The sequence below is a fragment of the Gekko japonicus genome, unplaced genomic scaffold (assembly GCF_001447785.1).
Source record: "Gekko japonicus isolate JY-2015 unplaced genomic scaffold, Gekko_japonicus_V1.1 scaffold1728, whole genome shotgun sequence".
NCBI lineage: Eukaryota > Metazoa > Chordata > Lepidosauria > Squamata > Gekkonidae > Gekko > Gekko japonicus.
The window spans coordinates 45,657-51,363 of record NW_015176504.1 but is presented as its reverse complement, the minus strand read 5'-3'; positions in this window follow the sequence as shown (position 1 = coordinate 51,363).

Here is a 5,707-nt window from a genome sequence, read left to right as displayed (position 1 = left end):
TCCGTTCCCACCCTAGGATAGCTAAATAACAGTATTACTTAATTAAATAATTTAATCCCGTCCTCTAATCAATTGATTTAATCACTTCCTCATTGCCTACTGTTTATATCATACCTCCCAATTAATTCAATTTAATCATAAACCACAATTAATCACCTACCCCAATAGACAATAAATAATCAATCAATTATCCCACTTTGCTTAATTGTCAAAGTTCCCTTTGATTAACAGGACTATAATGCTATTAAAACCAAAACATTTAAGGCACTGCCTGCCCACTGTAGTTGGCTGGTTTCCTCCGGCCCCGTCGAATAACGTCCGTGAGGGGAATTCCCCGTGCTTCTCCTATGTTGTAAATGCCCAGTTGTTTCTTTGGGCCCCGAATTAGTCCTTGGTTTTGCACGCTCCGCTCCTGCGTTCCCCGTTCTCGCGTCTGCTCCCCAAAAGGCCAGGTAGCTGTTACAAAATCAGTCGCAGGAGCTGCTGCAGGAATGTCTGTTGCTGGAACAGTCATGTCACTCGTGGCCTGTTGGCTCTGGGGGTTGCTGAGCAATCCCAAGGTGAGCAAAGACCCCCTCCAGGCTCCCTCGCTGCACTTCTGAGCCCTCAGTTCGCGCAAGGATGGCTGCCTTGGAGCTCTTGTCACCTTGCCCCCAAATTGGTGGTCGTGTCCAGGTACAGGTCTGGCACTAGTCCACCACTATCACATCCGGGGAGCAGGTCTGGCACTAGTCTACTGCCGCATGACAACTCTGAGAAGAGGCAGCCCTCATTGCAGAATTGTTTGTGGTCACGTATCACCCATCACTGCTTTGTTCCTGCATTGGTATTTCCTGCCAAATGGACATTTGGTTCACAATGAGAATGGCCAGCTTCATCAGCACTACAATGGAGCATCATGACGCCAAGGTTTTCACACCTGTCCAGATGCCATCCTTTGAGTAAGGTTTTAGGTTTCAATATTGGCCACCCCTCTTAGGTAACCACCCTCCCTACATGCAACCAATAGGATTGTTTTTGGGACGGACTAACAGGTAGGTGGGTCTATGGGTTGGAACAGGTACCACCCATCTAATGAACCCACTATAAAAGGAGGGTACCAGTCACTTGGCCCTTCCTAGCTAGTAATCCCCGCAACATCCCCTATCTGCTTTTACTCCCCTTGAGTCCCACTTGCTATCCCCAAACCCTTGCCTCTACTTTGATCTCTTGATCTGAAGTCAAGGGACCCACATGTTCTGGCTGGTTCTGGTCATGTGTGAATTCCCTTTATTTTCCATTCCTTCCCATCCATTCTTCATTGGGCCAACCAAGCTGCAAGACAGATAAGTATCGCCCATCATCACCCCACCTGCTAATGCAACCGTGCTTATTTTAGTACTGTAATTCTTAGGAACTTGACTGAATGTGTGAGTGCATCAGTATTGTTTGTATGAGATATATTTTCAAGTAAAAGACATCTATTTTAACCACCACAGCCTCGAATCCTTTACTGGTAACCCTTGGTGGGAACAGGACCTTGGTATAAACTGGCAAGAACCCATTTATAAATTGCTGATTGCTGTAAATAAAGCAATTCGGCTAACACTCAGTGAGGATGCAACCATGTGATCTCAGACCTTGTCCCGGCTGCCAGCCTTCAGTCCTTGCTCCTGAAAACTCTGACTGATTTCCCAGCATTCTGACCCTCGGCTCTGTTTCTCACCTTGCTTTTGGACTGTGTATCCAGCTTTCAGTGAAGTGTATCGGTGGCAACCGGCCAGACCCAGCACACCCCTCTCCTCTGTGCACTCTCCCCCTGGCAACCCTCCCCTCTAAAAGGTGACTGGATGCTGGAGCAGTGCACCCATAGGATCAGGGGTTCAAAGAAGCTGAGTGGCTGTTTTGCCTCTGAGGGGGCAGGGCATTCTCCTGTCTCTCACCCAGACCCAACTGCATGAATAGCCCTTGTTATGTCTGCTGACCGCCACTAGGCGCCAGTGACTTATACCAGAGCTTGGCTCTCAGAGACAAGTGGTCACCAATAGGAACCTTGGCGGGAAGTTTAAACCCTCCAATAGGTCCTTTGGGTGGTCCACGGGGACTGTAAATAGTTGGTCGCCTGGCTGGTATTTGTTGTTGTTATGTTGTGTACTAGTAAACATGTGCTGACAAGCACGCTGTTTCCTGATCATTCAATGCGTCGAACCCACTACACAACAGCCCTATAAAATAAACTCTGACTGGCGCTCGATTTACAGAGAAGCAAAATAAACTACAGTTTATGGCCTCAGATTATGAGACGCTTCTAAATACAAATAAACCCCACTAAAATTACTGAAATACCTTTTGGGGGTAATGCTATGGGGTCTCTTAAAACTGACAGAGTTTAGGACCTCAGCAAAAAGAAGAGATTCATGGTATGGAAAAACTAACAAAAGACCAGAAACCCGTGAATATAATAATGAAGAATTTATAAAACTAACTTGCAAATTTTTATCAAATGTTCCAATCTGAATAAAGAGACATTGTGTATAATATTCTTTATTCAGATTGGAACATTTGACAAGAATTTACAAGTTATTTTTTATAAATTCTTCATTATTATATTCACGGGTTTCTGGTCTTTTGTTAGAGTTTAGGACCTTGGCGTATTGTAATCCAGCCCTGTCTGCAGTGGTGGAGAGTAGCCGTTGGGAAGGGAGCACCCCGTTTTGACTGGGTCATGTGCATACAGGACTGGGTATGGGACTGGTTGGAGCATCGCATGCATGGAAACTCTGAAAAGGAAGTCAGTTTCTACATAGTTATGGCTGCTAGTTGGACTGAGATTATCAGATGCCATCTAGTTCTCTTAAAATTGGTGACATTGTTGTCAGTGACTGACTTAGGTTTTCTATTTCCAGTGTGCAAAGTACATAGCTGGTGCTTCAGGTAAGTGCCCTGAACAGGCAGTGAGTTGGATACTTCTGTTACTCAATTCCTTGGAAAATACAGTTATGTCTAGGTGCTCAAAAAATGTGTACAGAGGCTAACAGAAGACTAGAATGCACTTGTGATGTGCAGTGACAATGCAGGCCTACCTTTACTTGCTTCCAGATGCTTTTCTCATTGAACAGAGAACAGGATGCACAATTTCGCCAGCTACAGATAACAGTACACATGCAGCAGGACTCAACAATTAATTGGATTCAGAAAGGTGAATGGTGCATGTTGACTTCTGTAGGTCAGTGGTTGGAGCATGTGTGTAAAAATGGAAATACCTGTCGGAACAGTGGGGATGCTTTCACATACTTAGGACCAGTGTTCCCTCTAAGCTGAGTTAGTGTGAGCTAGCTCACAGTTTTTTAGCCTCCGGCTCACACATTTCTGTCTTAGTTCAGGAAGGATGGCTCCAGAGCACACTAATTTATGCTGTAGCCAAATTGCTCACTCACAACTTTAATGCCAGTAGCTCACAGAGTAGAATTTTTGCTCACAGGACTCCACAGCGTAGAGGGAGCATTGCTTAGGACTTCTTTGGTGATGGAAAGTGGTGTCAGGTCACAGCCAACTTATGGCATACCCCTAGAGTTTTCAAGGCAAGAGACGTTCAGAGGTGGTTTGCCATTGCCTCCCTCTGTATAGTGACCCAAAGGTTTTCTTGGTGGTCTCCCATCCAAACACTGACCAGGGCCGACCCTGCTTAGTTCCCAAGCTCTAATGAGATAAGGCTAGCCTGGGACAGGGCAGGACTTCTTCATATTGGTGAGCCTTTTACATGAGGACTTTGAAATAGATGAAGGGACTTTTGTGTCTCCCAGATTCATCTGTGCCCTTTTCTCCTTGCCACTCGGTTGTGTGGCCAGAAGCAAGATGTGTCTTCCCCTATACACTGCTTTCTCCAACTACCCTGTGGAGCTGCTGATTTGCAAGATCATGTTGTTTACTTGGTTGTGGGTAAGCTCTCAAGGAGGGAGGGCAGCATGGGATAGCCAGGCCTTGTCAGATCTCAGAAGCTAAGTAGGGTCAATACTCGGAAAGGAGACCACCAAGGAAGAGTCTGCAGAGGAAGGCCATGGCAGACAACCTCCGCTTCTCACTTGCCTTGAAAGCCCCTTGCTTGGGTCACCATAAGTCAGCTATGACTGGATGGCACTTCACACACACACACACACACACACACACACACACACACACACACACACGCTTTACAGTGGAGCCAAGGCAAAAAAGGCATGTCAGTCTGGAAGGCACCAAACTCCCATCCAACGTTTGCTTTAAAGTTCTTGTATCATCACTCAATAAACACAAGGCCTTTAGACTAGATCTAATGTAGGGCTGCCAAGTGGGAGCGGGTAACCCCCTGCTTTGGAGGCCCGATTTCCGCCACCGCGGAATTGGGCCCCGGGGGGAACTCCGCCCCCCGAAGCGCAGCGTCACAGGAAGTGACGTGCACATCGACCACGTTGGGGGTGTGGCCCGGATCATTGGAGGGAAAACTCTATGGTTTTCCCTCGGACGATCATAGCCACGCCCTCAACATGGTCGACGTTGCACGTCACTTCATGTGATGTGCTGGCGGCGCGCGCACGCAAAGCACGCATGTACACACATCCAGGGACGGCTCCCCCACCGGTGAGTATTTTGGATTCTAATCTAATGGGTGGAAATTACAAGGGAGTCATTACTGGCTAAATATCAGGAAAAGCTTCCTAACTGTAAGAGTGGTTGAGCAGTGGAACAGTTTGCCTCGGGAGGTGGTGGATGCTACTTTGTTGGACGTTTTCGAACGGAGGCTGGACGACCATCTTTCGGGTATTTTGTAGGGCTATCTTTTGGCTATGCTCCTGCAGAGTGCAGGGGGTTGGACTAGATGACCTGCAAGGTCCCTTCCAACTCTAACATTCTATGATTCTATGATTCTGTAATTCTATAATGTGGGCAGGGGCCCTTAGATTCCAGTGAGTCATCAATTTTTTCTTTCTTCTAAGCTGTATTTGGAACAGCTGGTTTCCTTTGCCCCCCAATACCCTTCATAGCACTAACGTTTGAGGTTCCTAATATAGTTATTGTGGAAGAGACTCCTCTCTTTAATCTTTCTAATAGCTAGCACAACTACATCAGCCAATAGATGGCACCCTGGTTGTCCCTATACAAGCCAAGTCATATGTGTGTTTGTGATAATACATGAAAAGTATTTTGGGAAAGTAACAGCAAAATGGCTGTAAAAGGTAACATTGTTATGGGGAGGGGGATTTTCTTTTCCAGAATTTACTTTTTTTAAAAAGAGATAGCCATTGATGCCTCTTTTGTCTCTTTGTTTCCTTTAAAAAGGGGATTTCTCTCTGGTTTTTCTTCAGAGTCAAGTTCTTCCACATTCTGATTTTCATCACTTACGTGTCCCTGTTGCCTCGGGGGTTTCCCCCAGTAGTCCCAGAGGGAGCGAAACACATGTGGAGAAGGGGGGAGGGGAACCCAAAGCAATAGGGACAAACGAGTGACAAAAGCGATAATGGAGAGGAGCCGAGGAGAACTCCAGGTCCAAATGACCTACCAAAAAGGGACAAGGGTTGACTCACACGTCCTGTTCAGCAGGCTCAAATGCTCCCAGTTGCCTCCCCTCCAAGTTGCAACATGCTCATGCAAAAGTTTCAAAATAAAGGGGAGGAATTAAGGGCAAGAAATAACTCTCACAGTTTGTGTGTGTGTGTGTGTGAAGCGACAACTTGTGTGTGCGGCTAAGTGC